The sequence below is a fragment of the Equus przewalskii genome, chromosome 21 (assembly GCF_037783145.1).
Source record: "Equus przewalskii isolate Varuska chromosome 21, EquPr2, whole genome shotgun sequence".
Taxonomy (NCBI): Eukaryota; Metazoa; Chordata; class Mammalia; order Perissodactyla; family Equidae; genus Equus; species Equus przewalskii.
In genome coordinates this window covers 6192302-6210030 of record NC_091851.1, presented here as the reverse complement: position 1 = coordinate 6210030, position 17729 = coordinate 6192302, and the positions used below count along the sequence as shown (strand labels likewise).

At 43.9% G+C, this 17729-nt stretch overlaps 1 protein-coding gene across 3 annotated transcripts in view; it reads left to right on the top strand.

The window, feature by feature from the left end:
- Positions 1-17729, top strand: part of DTD1 (D-aminoacyl-tRNA deacylase 1) — a 178844-nt gene that overhangs the window by 82351 nt on the left and 78764 nt on the right. Inside the window, exons 5-6 of one of the 3 annotated variants that reach the window (XR_011530927.1) lie at positions 2689-2787; positions 3683-7638. The exons of 1 other annotated variant lie outside the window; for it this stretch is intronic. The gene's annotated coding sequence lies outside the window, so the exon portion shown is untranslated. Of the gene's footprint in view, positions 1-2688; positions 2788-3682; positions 7639-17729 lie in introns of those variants that run through there. One more of the 3 variants, XR_011530926.1, reaches the window with a different exon arrangement.

Below are 17729 nucleotides of genomic sequence, written 5' to 3'. Positions count from 1 at the left end.
TTGTGAGTACCACAGATGATGTACATAATTTGTAAGTATGTGAATATGCATTATTGGGGGTATGTGCCCCATGTGTTTTTACCGATGGGGTAGCTGATCACTGAGTTTGGAGACCACTGCTAAGAGGGAGGCTGGTCCTGTTGGGAGTTTGGCAGTCATGCCTGGTGTGTCCCTTCCTGACTTCCACGGCTTTAATAGAGGCCCTGGCATCTCCTCAGCACCGTCCTCAGAAGACCTGTACTGGCAGGGCGCCTGCTTAACTCTCTAGCCTGCCCTACAAGCCCCCACTGACCGCCCCAATGACCCAGTTCACGTTCGGGAAGCCATCGTTAGGCCCCTGTCAAGAGGCGGATTGCTGGTGGCAGTCAGACCTGCATTCACCTCGGGCTCGGGGAGTATCAGTGGTTCTGCCCAAAGGCCATTCAGCTTTTCTGGTGACCCCTGTTGGTTTGTAAAACAAAAGTGGTCCTTCTGTGCAGGGTGCTTCAGTGGAAGGGCCTCACGTAATGCCTGGCACATGGTATCCTTCTGCCTTCCCACACGCGACATTACACACAACAGGCGGATACAGGCTGAAGACTCCTTCCTGACTGTGTCCAGAGCCAGGACTCCAGGGGGTACCGCTATCCCCTCGTTTAGGCCCTGGGCCACCAATAACACATTGAGTTCCAGGAAGATCCTGGCTTACCCAACTTGGTTACACACATTCCATTAGAATGGTGCCCCTGAGTTAAAAACGTGACAAGGAGCTCTGATAACAAAGTGCAGTGTCCTCAGCATTTGGGACCTCTGTCCTGGAGAGCAGCAGTCTCTAATGTTTGGTAAAGCACCCAGCCTTTGTAGCCTTTGCTTTGCAAGGGTTACTTTGTAGTCTGAAATTTAAAAAATGAAATAAAGTCAGTTTTCATAGTCTTTTCAATACTTTTGAAATATCTTTACCAAAGAATGCATCTGGTCTACAGGGTTTGTTTTCATAATCTCTTGCATATTACTTGCAAAATGTATCTTTTTAAACTTTTTATTTTGAAAGAAAAGTTGCAGAAATAGTAATAAGTTTCTGTACACGCTTCAGCTAGCTTCCCCTAATGTTAACATCTTACATGAACATAACACAATTATCAAAAGTCAGAAATTAACATTGGTACAGTACCATTAATCGTCTTCAACCCTTATTTGAATTTCTCCAGTTTTCCCAGTAATGTCCTTTTTCTGTTCCAAGATCCAATCCAGGATCCCACGTTGCATTTGTCATGTCTCTTTGGTCTCCTGTGTTCTAGGACACTGCCTCAGGCTTCATGTTATATTTTTGAAAATGTGTAAATTGAGTTATAGAAATCCTTTGAACATAATTTTGTTTTCTTTTCAAAGTCCCTGTGTCCCCACCTACAACCTGGCTTCTTCTCCTGGGTCACAGCCGGTTATGTGCCTGGCACATAATAATTACTCAATCAATGGGGCTGCTGCTGTTTTGATTATAAATGAGGCATGGCCATTGCTATGCCACCAGTGTTCTTTCCTTCCTTACAGAGGAGCTCATCACTGGACTCCTGACATGGCACCTGTGGATAAATGCTTTCAGTTTACTCAAACTCAGGTTTCCAAACGCAGGTGTGCGATGTGCCTCAGACTGTACACTGGGAGCGTCTGTTTCCCGTCTTCAGATGTCTGGTGCAATAGTGGGGGCTGGCCTGCTGTTCTCTATTACAGATGGTTCATGCTCATTCTGATTCATGCCAGGCCTGAAAGAGCCCAGGTCTCACTGTTCAGGTGTGCACAGTAAGCCACACTTCCTCTGGGTGGCCTTTCCCAAAACTCTTGGGATGTTCTAGAAATATATCCGAGGCTGTGGAGGGACTTGTGCCAAGGGGCACTTTGTAGACTATGGCAAAGAATTCCTTTCTTTCTGGGCTTGATTTTGGGCATAAATACATAGTGGATGGCAGAGAGGAGGGAGGGTGGTTCATTCTAGTGTTTTCTGTAAAAGTGAATTAGTTACCTGGATTCTGGGGTTGTACCCAACTTTTTGTGTCTTTAACTCAAGAATCTCAGTGTGTGCACACGTGTGTGTGCTTATGAGACAGCCACACACACAGGAGAGACAGATCGAGAGGACCAGGTTTGCCCACAACTGAGAGGTTCTCTGGGATGTGGAACTTTCTGTGCTAAAACCAGGATGGTCCCAGCAAACTGGAGTGGTTAGTCACCCTGTGAAGGACCTACGTGCACAGAAAGTAATGTGGTTGGTGAGACCTGAAAGATTCTCAGTGTGAAGTTTCTGGTCATCGTCTTCTGCCATTTGCTCATGTCCTTTTCTAAAGAAATCCTTATTTTAAAAACTTTTTTTTTATTACAATTACTGACACTTTATTATACTTGTTTTATAAACTCCTTCCTTATGTTTTGCTGGAGAATTTTGAAGTAGTTCTCTCATGTCCTCTCATTCCTTTAAATATGATTTTTTTAAAGTAGACTTTTATTTTGGAGTAATTTTAGATTTACAGAAATGTTTCCAAGAGTGCAGAGTTCCCGAATACTCCCCCTATCCAGCATATCTGTTGTTACCATCTTACATTTTGCTGGCACATTTGTCAAAATTAGAAACTGACATTAGTATATTACTATTAACTAATCTCCAGAATTTATTTGGATTTCACCAGTTTTTCCATTCATGTCTTCTTTCTGTTCCAGGATCCAGTCCAGGGCACCACTTTGCATTTCGTTGTCTGACGGTTTCTCAGTCTTTCCTTGTTTTTCGTGGTCTTGACAGTCTTGAGGAATACTGACCAGGTACCCTGTAGAATGCTCCCAAATCTGGGTTTGTCTCCTGTGTTTTGGGATTAGACTGGGGCTATGGGTTTTGGGAACAGCACCACAGAGGTGAAATGCCCTTCTCATCTCATCACCTCTGGGGTGTGTGAGATCCGTGCAACATCCATGTGATGTGAACCTTGATTGCCTGGTTAAGGCAGTGTTGACTGGGTCTCCACTGCAGAGTTGCTGTTTTTCCCTGTCTCAGCTCTGTTCTTAGAAGTGAATCTCTAAGCACAGTCCACCTCGAAGAGGTTTGGGGAAGATTAAACTCCACCTCCTGGAGGTGGAAATATCTACGTGTATTATTTGTAGGGTTGCAGGGCACCCAGATGACTTTGATTTTTAGATAAACAGTGAATAATTTTTTAGTTTATGTATGTCCCTTGCAATATCTGAACTTCGCATTTAACTGGGTGTCCTGTATTTTGTTAAATCTGGCAACCTTAATTATTTGGAATTCTTCTGTAAGAAAAATTGGTCTCTTCCCCCTACATTTGATTTTTAGTTTGCTTCTACCATCTTCTTGGTACAGTTTTCTTCCCACTTTCTGTCATCCTTTAGCAGAGTTTGATGTACTTTAGTGACTGCACTTTGTCTACTTAATTTTCTTTTAAAACAACATGGAAAATACTTTTGTTTGCCTAAAAACATGAATTAGGGTGTGTGTGTTTAATCAAAGGATTTTTCTCATTACGTGAGCCAAAAAGCACATTAGTTTCCAACCCCTATAAATGAAATCCAGAGTTGAAGGAAACAAGACATTTGTACTGAATTTCCAAGTGTGGATTGTGGGAGAGGCAGGGAAGGACACCAGTGTTCCTTTTTTTAATTTTAACTTTTTTTTTTTTTTTGCTGATGTCCCTTTAAACAGCCCCAGGTGGCCAAAGCAGCAACAGCACCTGGATTCCGGCTGAGCTTGGCAGTGTGAGGCACTTGTGATTGCTTAAGCTCCCCGACTTCTAGCAGGTGTGAGAGAACGCTAAGTGGATGTGGAAATGAAGGAGGGCTGGTGTGGTGGGGATGCCAATGAGGTCCGTCCAGTTTTACTTTTAAAGGAAAACCAGACCTCTGGTTTCCTTGAAGTGCACCTAGCCCGTCAGAGGGAGTTGCGTCTCATTGAAGCAGCAACTCTGCAGCATGATTACCTCGGGTGTTTTGTTCTCAGCAGCTGGTACCCATCAGATCAGGGCCTGCTTCTCATCAGTAGCAGGTTCCAGAAAGGGCAAGGGGTTTCAGTGTTCAGAGATAGCTCAGCTCCTCCCAGGCAGGAGACCGCCCGCGGCTGTCCCAGGATCCCTGATGAGCCTTCCCACACCTGAAGGATCGCTGATGGGCCAGGCAGAAGGAGGTTTCAGAACGGAATGAGAGGAGGTTTGGTGAATGGAATGTAGCTTTGCTCTGCTGACAGATGCCTTCTTATCGGTTCATTTGAAACGATGGCACTTGAGAATGTACCTGTCACTTGAAGGTGAGATCCTGCCTGGCACATAGTAGGTGTCTTATTAAACATTTGTCCATTAAATGAGGGCGTTAGTTCTTTGCCCTGCCACGTGTTTAGGTCATCCTCAGCAATTGTGACATAGATCTATCTACCTTACATAAAGTGAGCACCATCTTCTGTGTTAACAATGCCAGTCACTTGTCATTGCTTACCTACATCGATTTTGCTGAACTATGGGGTCCGACTGCTGACGGCTCCACAGAAAGCCTACAGCACTCCCTGGGGTCTGTGCCCTTTGATCCGAGTGCCTTGTCCTTTTTCCCCACGGAGATGTGGCTGCCCGTGCCACTGCTTTTGGAGGGGGTCTTTCTTTGCTGCCTCATCTCTGGCCCCTGGCACAGTCCTCAACCTGCAGAAGGCCTTCGTTGGCTATGTGGGGATTGAATAATACGTACCTCAGGCTGGACTTCTTTGTATATCCCGAGCTTACAGGTACAAAGATGCCCCGGGCAACTCACTAAAATACCTGCACACGGGTACAGTTAATCAATGTAGTCTGAGACTGCCAATTCTTTTTTCATAGTAAAACAAGAAGCTTCACTTTTAACATAGCTTCCTGAAGGTGTTACAAATGTCTGTGTTTGGTTCTTGTAATCCTGTTGAACAGAGCAACATATGTTTGTCCATGTGTTTATTTTTTATTATTATTATTTTTTGAGGAAGGTTAGCCCTGAGCTAACATCTGCTGCCCGTCCTCCTCTTTTTTTGCTGAGGAAGACTGGCCCTGAGCTAATATACATGCCAATTTGCCTCTATTTTATATGTAGGATGCCTGCCACAGCATGGCTTGACAAGCAGTACATAGGTCTGCATCCGGGATCCAAACTGGCGAACCCTGTGCTGCCGAAGCGGAATGTGTGAACTTAACTGCTGCACCACCAGGCTGGCTGCCTTTGTGTTTATATTTTTTTAAGATATCAGATGTCTGTAGTACAAGTTTTTATTAATTTTTGAATTATGTTTTGAAACTTAACGCATATTGAGATATTGCTATAGAAATGAGTGCTGAGTGCTACCTGATTGTAGGATATATTTTGATAAGCCGTTTTGTGTTTTGAATTTTCTTGAATTTCTGTTTATGGGGTGCCAGTGTATATTAAATACACAAATTGTCAACAGCGAGATCAATTCCTAACAGCTCTAAAAAAGAGCCGGCAGTTATATTTTGGGTGAGGATTCTGGAGTGAAAAGGTAAGCTGTGAAGAATGACAGCCGAATTCTGCATTGTTTAGAGGTGAGGAAGCCGGGGACTGGGCACTGGGACACTGGCATCGTTTGTAGTTCCCCCTTGTCAGATAAAGTCATTGTGACCCACACCTGTCAGCAAAGCCCCATCCCAACTGTGGCCCAAAAGAGCACCTATGGCAGCCATTGCTCCGACTGTCAGTGGCAGAGAAATTGAGCTGTCCAGTAGTTATTCTGAGGTGTGACTGGGTTGGTGCCCTTCTGTGTGGAGGCGCGATGCGATTGCTGAGTGAAGTGAGCTCCAGAGGTCTCGTTTTTATACTCACCACAGTCTCCTTTGAACTGCTCACTATTTTGTGAGGAGACTTAAATAGTTCTACTTGCCCTTTTCCAGATTTTTCTGCTTCTCCTTTTTATAGCTGAATGTGCGGTCATCAGAATGGTTTCTTTTCAGCTTTAATATTATTGAATTGAACATTTTTGCAGCTGTGGCTCCTTGTTTTCAGATGTTCGTTTCCCTTACTTCTGGCTAACGAACACCTTGGAGGCGCAGGAGTCTCCCTCCAGAACAGGAGTGTCTGAGAGGCACGGCTCACCTGGGGCAGCTCGGCCTCCTCGTCAGCAGTTAGCGAAGATATTCCACAGAGCACTTGTTTTCAAACTTTCCTCGCAGGGGACCCCTTTGTAGACATATGATTATATCCCCCAAACCGATATAACATCAAAATGAGCTGCTGTGTGACATGAGGACTGGGCGATAGTGAGGTGACAGACGGCTCAGAGCTACGTCTGGGAAGGGGTGTCTCTGAGGCTGCTTCTGATGAGCCCTCGGTCACACAGCATGGAAACTACAGCTCTGGAGTCAGACGTTTGTGGGCAGAGTCATCTCTTGCTGGTCAAGGGTCTGTCCTTGGTGCTGCCCACCTCCCCCACACCAGCGACTCCCTCTGCACTTTGGACCTGCATTTCACTGGAGGCCAGATACTTCTGCTTGAAAGTCAGTCATTCTTGGCATTTCCTCTGCTGCGTTCCTCTTTGCCCTGTTATATTCAGGATCTGTTGTTGGCTCAGACTCTTGGGACCGGCCCCTCTCCTTTGGCCTCCTGTTTCTCATCTGTAACCAAGGTCTGTTCATCAACATCTTGGTAATAATGAAAACAGCATCAGTGGCTAACTATCACTGAGCACTCGCTGTGCTCGGCCTGTCTGCGCTTTCCTGTGTCCTGGCACTCACCTCCCACCCCAGCCTTTTCATGTGCGGATGACTCATCATTCCATTTCCATATCTTGTATCATTGCTGAACCTGAGGCCTTCTCTAACCTCAAACTGGAATTACCCTAATTGCCCTCAACACGTCTGCGTGCCAAGGGTTTCTGTGCCTTGCATACCAGGGTATGCTTAATATTTCTCAAACCCTTTGATCACAGCAGTCCCCTCCAAAAGTCTTTGCTGGCTCCACTTCCCTTAGGGTAAAGATCAAACTTCAGCCCTGCACAGGTCTGTGTATCTGCAGGCCTGTCTCCCACTGCTTCCCTGTGGGAATCGCCAGCGAAAGCACACACTTGTTTTCTTGTCCCCAAGACTCTTTCACCTACGTGGCTGCAAATTAGTGCACCTTCTTCCTGCTGTCCCCTTTCCAGCAGGACAGTGTCTTTCACTTTGGCATTTATTGCGGGTCTGCCTTGTCTGTGTCTTCTGCTCATGTGTACAGCCGTTTGTTAGCACTTTCATTGCCTTGAAGTGTAATTAAGTCATTTCCATTTGACTTCTCAAGAGCTTATCCCTTGTTCTGCAATTAAATTACGAATTCTTTTTTAGGAGAGAACCAGAATTTAAAAATCCCCCCACAGCACCCATCACAGTGCACAGAGTAGGCAGTCGACAAATATTTACTTTTTGATTATAGTTCTAAAGAAAGTCATTACTCAGGATAAAGAAACTTTGTGTTGCTGCATGAGAACATGGTGTTCCTATTTCTCCCATCTTCTTGTTCTTTATTGGTTCACAAGAGGTTCACTCAAATTTAACCAAGCAGAAGAACAAAGAAGCCAGTGGAGTGCAACTTCCTAAGGTTTCTGTCCATCAGGACAGTGAAAACACTGACGTTGTCAGCATCAGTATTATCTACTGATAGAAAAATGTAAGTCTTGAGTTCTGGTGGCATTCATAATTAATTATTTTGCATCATTTCTTCTAATGCTTATGATATGAACCAACTGTGCAGATTCTAGCGGAGCTGTGGTTGACAGCCTCATGGAAATGGGACCTGAGAGTTGCTTTGCCTTTTCTTTAGTTAGCATTCTTTGAAACAGTATCCACTGTGTAAATATGCTTAAATCTGCAGAGTATGTGTGCCTCTGTTGCTTCCTAGAATAAAGGAAGGTGGAAAGGGAGAGGCTGCCCCTTCACGTGGCATGCTTAGACTGAGGAGCTCCTTTCTCATTCTCTAGTGTTTATTTCATTTTGAGACCTTGGTCTACTACAGTTTAAATTTTGTTCTCTTACTTTCGTGGCTTCTTTAATTGAGAACATTTCAATGAAAAAATGTTTAAAACTTTGCAGTTGTAAAGAATCTGGGGTCATGCAGAGGTTTTAATTGATCCCCATGATGAACGAATGACTATCCCTCCCCAGTAAGGGACCTCCTGTTCATTATTTCTCAAGGCCTCTATCCCATCTCAATCAGTGCAGCATAGCTTCTTATTTCTGGCCGATTCACTCTGAGTTATGCTACTTTTAAAGTTTTGACTTCATAACTGAGAGGCCAAAGCCAGAGTAAACTGGATAACTTATTCCTCTGCTATTCATTGCATGAGGCATTAAAAACAGCACCAACGTGGTCATCTGTTTTACTTTTTATAGGCTTTGTCATCACTTTAATTGGTTGTCATTATAACAGATGTTTTAAAAGGAATATTTTGGCATGACTGTGTTTGCTTATTTAATTTCTGATGACTTGCAGGACATTTATATCTACATTTTTTCAAAAAAGAGCTGCGGGCCATGGGAGCAGAGCAACCCATTGGCCCTTTCCAGACCTGGTGCTGGAGAGAGATAATGAGGTTGCTGGGGTGAGCTTTGCTGGAGAAGAGGTTTTTTTTTGAGGAAGATTAGCCCTGAGCTAACTACTGCCAATCCTCCTCTTTTTGCTGAGGAAGACTGGCCCTGAGCTAACATCCATGCCCATCTTCCTCTACTTTATATGTGGGACGCCTGCCACAGCATGGCTTTTGCCAAGCAGTGCCATGTCTGCACCCAGGATCTGAACCGGCGAACCCCGGGCCGCCGAAGTGGAATGTGGACACTTAACTGCTGCACCACCGGGTGGGCCCCTGGAGAAGAGGTTTGAGGGAAGGAAACACAGACTTGAAAAGTGAGGGGCAGCATCCAGAAACCTCTCCAGTTACAGTCAGTAGGACGTTCAAGAGCAATCCCAGTGTCACACCACCTTGCAGGATGGCTTTTAAGAATGCAAAAGCCAAGTTGCCATTGTTGTAAGGTAAACAAAATTAAAAAGAAAATTTTCAACCTGTTTAGAGAGAGCTTATGAACAAGTTAAGGCCTTTACACTGAACTGTCTTCAGACTTGGACGTGAGCTTGATTCATATGTCGTAGCTAAATAATCCAGTGGTTATTTTTGGTTCTTTGAATTTGGGCATTCATAGAAAAGTTTATCAATACTAACTTTCAAAAAAAAAGATACACTTCCATGTTTGGGCCAAAGTATACTTCCTAAATTGCTATCCTGTAACAATGTTTGTAAAATAATATTGTAACAATATTTTGAAGAATTTTATTTTTATTTATTTATTTATTTATTTTTGAGGAAGATTAGCCCTGAGCTAACTGCTGCCAATCCTCCTCTTTTTGCTGAGGAAGGCCGGCCCTGTGCTTACATCTGTGCCCATCTTCCTCTACTTTATATGTGGGACACCTACCACAGCATGGCTTACCAAGCAGTGCCATGTCCGCACCTGGGATCCAAACCGGGAACCCCAGGCTGACAAAGCAGAATGTGCTCACTTAACCGCTGCACCACCAGGCCGGCCCCTATTTATTTATTTTTAAAGATTTCATTTTTCCCTTTTGCTCCCCAAAGCCCCCTGGTACATAGTTGTGTATTTTTAGTTGTGGGTCCTTCTAGTTGTGGCATGTGGGACACCGCCTCAGCATGGCTTGATGAGCAATGCCATGTCCTCGCCCAGGATTCGAACCGGCAAAACCCTGGGCTGCCGAAGCAGAGTGGGCGAACTTAACCACTCGGCCATGGGGCAGGCCCCTTGAAGAATTTTAGATTCAGAAAAAGTCTCTAAGGATGAAAAGATTGTTTTAAGGGTTATTTATTCTTTTATACTGTTTGAATCATCTCTGCCTTTTTAGAAATTTGAATAGATGGGGGAACTCCATTTGGTAAACTTGAAGCAGACACCGAGTAAGTTAACATGCCATCAGCAGAAGTGGTCATGAGGAATCCTGTAGGCTAGCACATTTCTTTCTAGTTAATTGATACATTAGCTGATTTGAGGCTGTACCATTATGATTGTACAGAAAATGTTTGTTACAGTGAACCAGACAGATGCTGTTCAACTCGTGATCAGACTTCCTAGGTGCAGAAGTCTCGTTTCTGAGCCGAAAAGTGAACATGTTCTGTCATCCAGCTGAGTTCTGCCTTGTTCTTCTTGCCATTGCAAGCACTAAGCCTGTCGCTCATCTGGTGCATACCAAGCACTCAGTAATTGTTTGTCTAATTCATGAATTGCCAAAAGAGTTTACAAGTGACCAGATATCATTTGTACATAGCAAGTAGCTTATTGGTGAAGTGCCACCTGGTTTCCATGATGTTATGATTATCTGTGAGTGTTAATTGACAGCCAGGCTGTTTAATCTATCCAGTATATTCAAGTCTTAGGTTGACATTCTGAGATTTTCTTAGATGTTAGTGTGACTTTCTTTTTTTTTTAAGATTGGCACCTGAGCTAACATCTGTTGCCAATCTTCTTCTTTTTTTCTTTCTCTCCTAAGCCCCCCAGTACGTAGTTGTATATTCTAGTTGGCTGTCCTTCCAGTTCTGCTATGTGGGATGCCACCTCAGCATGGCCCTATAAGTGGTGTGCTAGGTCTGTGCCAGGATCCGAACTGGCGAAACCCTGGGCCACCGAAGCCGAGCGTGTGAACTTAACCACTCGCCACGGGGCCGGGCCCTGACTTTTGTTTTTATGTGATGTCTTAAACCATTTGAGATCTTTGTTTTTGTTATTTTGTACTCATCTAAGCTCTTTGCAGTTAATAAAATGTAAAACCTTTACTGGTGGGGAAAATGCTACAAATTAGAGCACGTGGTAGAGCATATCCTTGAATCATATTTCTTTTGTGATCGTTACTCACTTTTACATGTTACTGGGGGAGGGGTGGGAGGGATTTAATTCTTAGCAGATTCCTACTCTTATAAGGGGAAAGGTCTAGTGTGATGAAAATTATTTTTGTCAAGTTTATGATTCCTGACCTTTATAGAATAATGTTTGTACTAGTTGATTAGAAAAGTAAAAGTGTGGTTTGTTTGAAATACTGTCACTCAGTCATCTTCGAAAGAGCTTTAACTCTTTAAAGCCTGTGTCACATCTGAATTGACGCTAAAAGCCTCACTTTTACAGCCTAGGAGAAATGGTATTTCTAGTTTATGCCTGAGGAAACAAGCACAGAAGACTTTCTACCAATGATTATCGAACTAGTTTGATGGCTAAGTCGGACTTGAGTATTTTTCAGCCAAGTGTCTTGCTAAACCACTTTGGCAACATTTATCTGATTATTTTTTCTCCATAAAAAATGTATCCAAAATGAAATAAAACCCTATATTGAGATATTTTTCTGTTTAGAATTTACAATTTAAAAATTTGTTATATTTATTCTATTCTGATACCATTTTAGATCCCTTTTTCAAAAATATTGGTAATAAAAGGGAGGAGATACCTAACTTCTTAAATTACAAAGTTAAATTTCTTAGGTTTACATATTTTCCTGTATTTGCATTGCTAAATTTCTATTTTCTCCATGTAGATTTATATCAGAGGTACTTCTCTCCTACTTTGGTGATTTTTTTCCAATTTACTAACTTGATTTGATGATCTACACGGAAAGGCTTGCAATTGAAATGTTTTGAGCAATAATAATTTTATTGACTTGGAAGGCTAGATTGTCTTGATTTCCAGTGGTTGTTTGCAGCGTTTAAAGTAACTGATAACCCTGAGATAATTACCAAAAGTTTATGATTTAAAAAAGAAAAAAAGGTAGAATGGGGAATAGAAAAAATGCTGTTTAAATTACAAGCTGCTTGTAGCAGTTACATCGGGAGGGCAGTTAACCCAAGTCACTTAAAATATGGTCGTCATATTGAGAGTTAAAAATAATTTTGTTTGTAGAGGACCTCAGGAGAAAATATCAGAAAGTCCAAATGAGCTTAAAAGTGCATCAGAGGAATTGTTGGGCAGTATGCACAATTTCAAGTGGTACTTTGTGGACAGTTATCGTTTTGTGGGTTCGCCTGAAATTTGGGGCCACATGTGGCATCTGTGATGCCCAGAGTGATTCAGAGTACTCTCGGTTGACAGGGTCTGATGCTCTCTCCTCTGGGGGAGTTGATGCGCCTTTTTCACTGCCGCAGTTAAAGAGTGTTCACCACGCAGTATTGGAAGTGAGTTGGCCTCCCGGGTGTCACTGGAGGAGCCCTAGACCTTGGTGACAGAAATATGTCCCCGCCTCTGCTCCCAGTGGAGCTCCTGGCAGAGCAGCGTGTGTGCCTGTGCAGAGACCTCCCGGCCTCCACCCACAGCTGAGCTGGTGAAGAGCCCGAGCCTGAGCCCCAGCCCGAGCCCCAGCCCCTACAAAATGAGTTCTGCAGGGGTCACGTGGGTGCTGTAAGTCAGACCACCTCTGTGAGTTGTCTAGTGCCAGCCAGTTATCTGGGTAACAAATTACTCCCAAACTTAGCCACTCAATGTGACAGTAAACATTTTTCACACAGTTTCTGTGGGTCAGGCATTTGGGCTGTTTAGCTAAGTGGGCCTGGCCAGGGCTCTGTGTGAAGGTAGAGTCACAGTGTCGGCAGGGCAGCACAGGCAGAGGACTCCTTCCTGCGGGGCCCTCAGGGGCTGGCAAGCTGGTGCTGGCTGTTGGCAGCAGGCCTCAGTTTCTTGCCACATGGACTTTGCCACAGGTCTGCTCAAATGTCCTCACAGTGTGACAGCTGGTTTCCCCCAGAGACTTAGTCTGTGAAGGCACACTGTCATTTCTGTAATATCCTGTCGGTTGTACACATCAGCCCTGTTCATTGTGACTACACGATGTCACAAACACCAGGAGGCAAGAATCACTCACTGGGTAGTCTTTAGGGCTGGCGGCCACACCATCCCAAACATCCCTTCCAGTTGGTAAAATCCATCCTGTCGTCCCATCATGAGCTTAAAGACCAACACGATGCTCACTGAGTGCAGGGCTGTATGGTGAATCACGTTCTGGGGAGTTGCAGAGGGGCCTCTCTAGACAGAACGGAGGACGGCTCCATCCTTGCTGAGTGCATGGTGGAGGCGTTTTATTCGAACATTGTTCTTTTTAAATCAGTGATAACAGTTAATCTTATTTTTACAAGAAAGAAAATGAAGTCACCTTTAATTCTATCCTGGTCCATAGTACCAAAATGCTTTTGGTCTTTTTTCTATGTAGTACTGTTTTTCTACGCCCATGTATAGCGTATATACCCCTCTATACTTATGTGTTTATTTACAAAGTGGGATCACACTGTGCTGTTTTATAACCTAATTTTTCTACTTATAATATCATGGACATTTTTGCATCTCTTCAAATAATCTTTTCCAATCTCAGTTTTCATGGGAGCCTTCTATTCTGCCATGAGATGTATCATAGTGTCTTTACCTAAGTCACTAAAGTTACATCCTAACTTTTTCTCTTAGGACTGGTGCTGCCCTGAAGTCCAGTGTGTCCTAAATCTTGCTCTGTAACCCAGGTTGATTCTTGGCATAAATTCCCAGTCCTGTAACTGCTGGGGCAAAGAACACAGACACGTTCAAGGTTTTGATGCTTTTTATCAGGAGCCCCGTTCCATGATGTCTTCAGAGGTAACTTTTAACTGGCAGAGTTCACAAGTGCCTCTTCCCAAGCATTGGGCTCAGCATATCAATGTGAATCTTTGCCAATTTGAAAGATTAAAAAATGGAAAGAGGAATTTTGTTTATCTGGAGTATACCTCACCTAAAAAAGAAGTCAGTTGATTCCTAATTGCCCAAAGAAATTGCATGGAGGTACTGGGGAGGAGGTGGGGAGTAGCTGGGCCATGTGGAATAAACTGCCAAGCAATTCAAGCAGAAACCCAAGCAGCCTCCCCTGCAAGAAGCTGTTTTCTCCACCTGTGCTGTAGCCAATAAATTGGGAAATTGACTGTTTTGTGTTTCATCCCTCATTTCTCTGCCCACCCGAAATCTGAAGGTCCTGCTCAGCTGCAAAACAGGCAGGAGCAGAGAGCAAAAGCACAGGGTGCTTATTCCCAGCGTGATTGGTTTATCCTCAGAGTCTTGATGGCTGGGATGTCCTGTGCGCCTTTGCTGACTGCCGCTGGCTATTAGGATGGCATTTTGGTCCTGTCTGTTCTCGGCTTCTGCTGCTGGTTCACTTAGAGGTCAGTGATTGACAGACCTCTGGATCCCAGCCTAGTGTCTGATGCTTGTGTGCACCGGACAAATACTTGTTGGCCCTTCAGATAATTCCCTCTCAGGCCCCAAAAGGTCAGAGATGGGAAGGAGACGGGAATACCGTTTACTCAACTCCTAGCTCCTACTTTCCAGACATTTCTCACTTTATTCTTACTAACTGCCTCTCCCCTCTCCAAAAAAGGAAAAGAAACAGGCATTTTGTGTACATTATTTTATTCAGGTGACAAAGTAGTTAATCACAGCCATAAATAATGTACTACTTAAAATTTCTCTTACACGTAAACTTTATGATCAAGTAAATATTTTCCTTATTTGGGGGTTTTTGTTTTCTCTGTCTGAGTGCCAGAGCTTTTCAACTCTTAGCCCAAGCACATTTACATGGTTTGGGGTTTCAGTATGCTGCTTCTGTAAACCTAAAGAAAACACACACAACTTTTTCCATTAAAGAGATGACGATGTGTCCCGTTTTTGGTGAACTGGAGCCCTGACTTTTGAACCTGTTGCTGAAGAATCCGGGCTGTCTCCGTGCAGCTCCGAATTACTTAGGGAACATTTCAGTGAAGAGTTGTGCCTAGTTTATGTTATTGTTTTTGCTTATTTGTTTTTGTTCTGGAGCTGATTTCTGTTGTTTCAGAATACTGGACCCAGGCGATTTGGGGAGAGTGGCTGAAACTGGCTAACATGCCTCAAATACCCACGCAGTGCTGGTGTCTCCTGTGGTGGAAATCTGCCCCAGGGAATGCTTTTCAGGAGGCCCATCCTTAGCTCAGCGCCCCAGGCCTTAGGTGTCCTGCAAATACTGCTTTCTGAAGACGTTTTACTTTCCAAAGCATTCAGAACTTCCACAGGTTCTGTTTTGTTCAATTGTCCCCACATCTCAAAGGCGGCCTGCTTCGATTTTACTGATAGAGAAGGCAGAGAACTGGGAGGCTGGGTCAGATGAGAACTAGACCCAAAACTCCCTCTTATTTTCCTCTCTTTCCTTGACTTTATCAAACTGTTAGCTAAACACATCTACAAACAAAGTCAAAATTCAGGAGCATCTACTCAACCAATGTCTTAAGCAGTAACTCAGAAATGGAGTTGCTTTTCTTTTTTTTTTAAAATGTCAACTCTCCTTACTGGACACATGTACGTGATCTTCTTAAAATCTGCTTGGTAAGAAGAAAGAGAAGGGCTTGTTTCTACAACACTGCACTCCTTGATGCTCTGATTCTTGTGGAATAAATTATAAAGGCAGGTTTTCCTGAGATTTTTGAGGCGATACGAGAGCCTTATGAGCGGAAATATAAAAGAAAGGCTCAGAAAAGAATTTGAAACTGAGAGGTACACGGCAGGGCCAGACAGGACAGCAGACTCGAGAAGGAGCTGACAGCTGCTTGTGTCCTGGAGGATTCTGACGTGGGCAGCCTTGGGTCGAAGGGCACCTTGAGAGGGCCTGGAGCTACCTCTCAGCAGGCCGTCTGCAGGCGTACCAAGCCCCGTCATCCAATGGGAGGAACGAGAGCTGATTTTAAGAGGTTTCCAGGTGAGGGATGGGCTGCTAACACTTCCACTGGTAATTCAGATTACTGTCTGGAAGTTGTTCTTTCTCTGGAACTTACGTTTCTAGGTTAACCCACTGCCTGCTTTCCCCACATCTTACTGGAGATATAGTATGTCTTGAGTTCTGACACTTGCCGTTTTCTAGAAACTCATTATAATACATTTCAAGAAATTTGTATTTTGAAACTTGATTACAGGTGAGGCCATATTGTAACTGTGATCTCTTCTGAAAGAAGAGGTCTGAAAACTATGTCAGAAATAAACTTTTAGGGTTTAAAATACGTATTATCTAAGTGATTGACGTTGAGATGAAGTTGTCCTGGTGAACTGTTTATCTTATCCAGGAAGATAACATTTTACTTCTTTGCTCCCATATTCATTTTCTATCTCCACCTCCCCATGCCTGTCCCAAGTCAGCACCCCCTTTCTCCCCTGCTCACCCCAGGTTCCCTTAGAGAATGGATTTCATTTCTTTTCAGTGTATTTTGGCTTGGAATCAGTCATCTCTTCCAGACACAGGTTTTCTCCTCACTGTCCTGTCCCTTGGCTTTCTGGAGAACTCTTTTCTCTGCATTTGACCTAACCATCCATAAGTTGGCTTATGGAGTGGAATGGAAAGCTGGCGAGAACTCAGGCTTTATGTCATGGGTACTCTTTGAATACTAAAGAAATGTCAAATTTGCTATCAGAGTTAGCCACCTAATGAGCCACATCCTTATCCAAGTTCCTGAGTGACCCAGGGCCTTATTTCTGATTTTCCTGAGACCATACTTTTGAGTGGTGAAAGTGTTTCTTGATTTACATTTTCTTTGGTTGCATCTGAAAAGGCCTGTTGGCCTGACAACAGTTGCTATGGGGATGATACTTGTGAGTAGTGCTGTTGGGCAGTCACGAGTATGGAAAGCACGGGGCGCCTCTTTATTCACGGTGTGGAGTGAGGTTCTGTTCTAAGGCACAGGAAAGTCCTCACCCGAACCTTGTTCTCTCCTGTCTGATTATAGTCTGGGGTCTGCATGACACGTGTCTCCACTGCGGTGGTGATTATATTGGCCGCTGCTGTCTTTAATATTGGAAGGCTTCTGGAACTTGAGTTACTATTCTTGAAGAACAGATATTAAAAATGAGACTTCAAATAATCACCCTCTCTGATATGATTTATGTGTAACTCTGACCTGTCTGATTGACGGGAGGAAGAATACATAAACTGCTGTTGAGAGCTGACCTAATGAACCTGGTCACCATCCACAACTCTCCCATCCTTTTTGGTAGGTAATAGTCAATGCCAGAATGTGTGGGCTGGGTGAGGGTTACTTATTTCCCCCTCCCCCAACCTCCCTGCCAGATGTGATGGAAACGAGTATCAGACCAGATTCCGCTCTACAGAGTTTATTAAAGAGAGAAGCATTAACAACGGGCACTCCTATAGCCTATTCTGTTAGCTTTCTAAAGCCCCAGTGCTCAAGCAGATGCTCCATCTTCTAGACCAAGAGGCAGGAACTGGTACCTGTAGGGTCTGCGTTAGGGTCCTGATCCAGGATCAGTGTACATAGCATTGCCCAGGAATTAAACCTTGGGTGCCTTTCCCAGGCGTAGAGGCTATAGACCTAGGTAGATTTTTATACTCAGTTTATGCAGGGTTGGGGAGTTTGTCTCAGATGTCGTAGCCAGTTCATGTTTCATTGAATACCATTAATTTCTCTGGGGAGAACCCATTTCTAATACCTGTTATGCAGATTAACAAATAACTAATTTTCTACTGGACACCCACTTCTGACATTCTTTTGCCATAGCATGGCCTGTTGACAAGGTGTGGGTAATGAAGCCCCTGGCATCGCTGCCTCTGGAGTGTGGGTCCTGAGTAGAACACTGGCTGCCCACTCCTGCAGTGTCAATTCTTGACAGGCTATGTGACCAAGGCCTCAGTGTCTCTGCCCAAGGGGAAACAGCAAAACAGTTGCACACCTA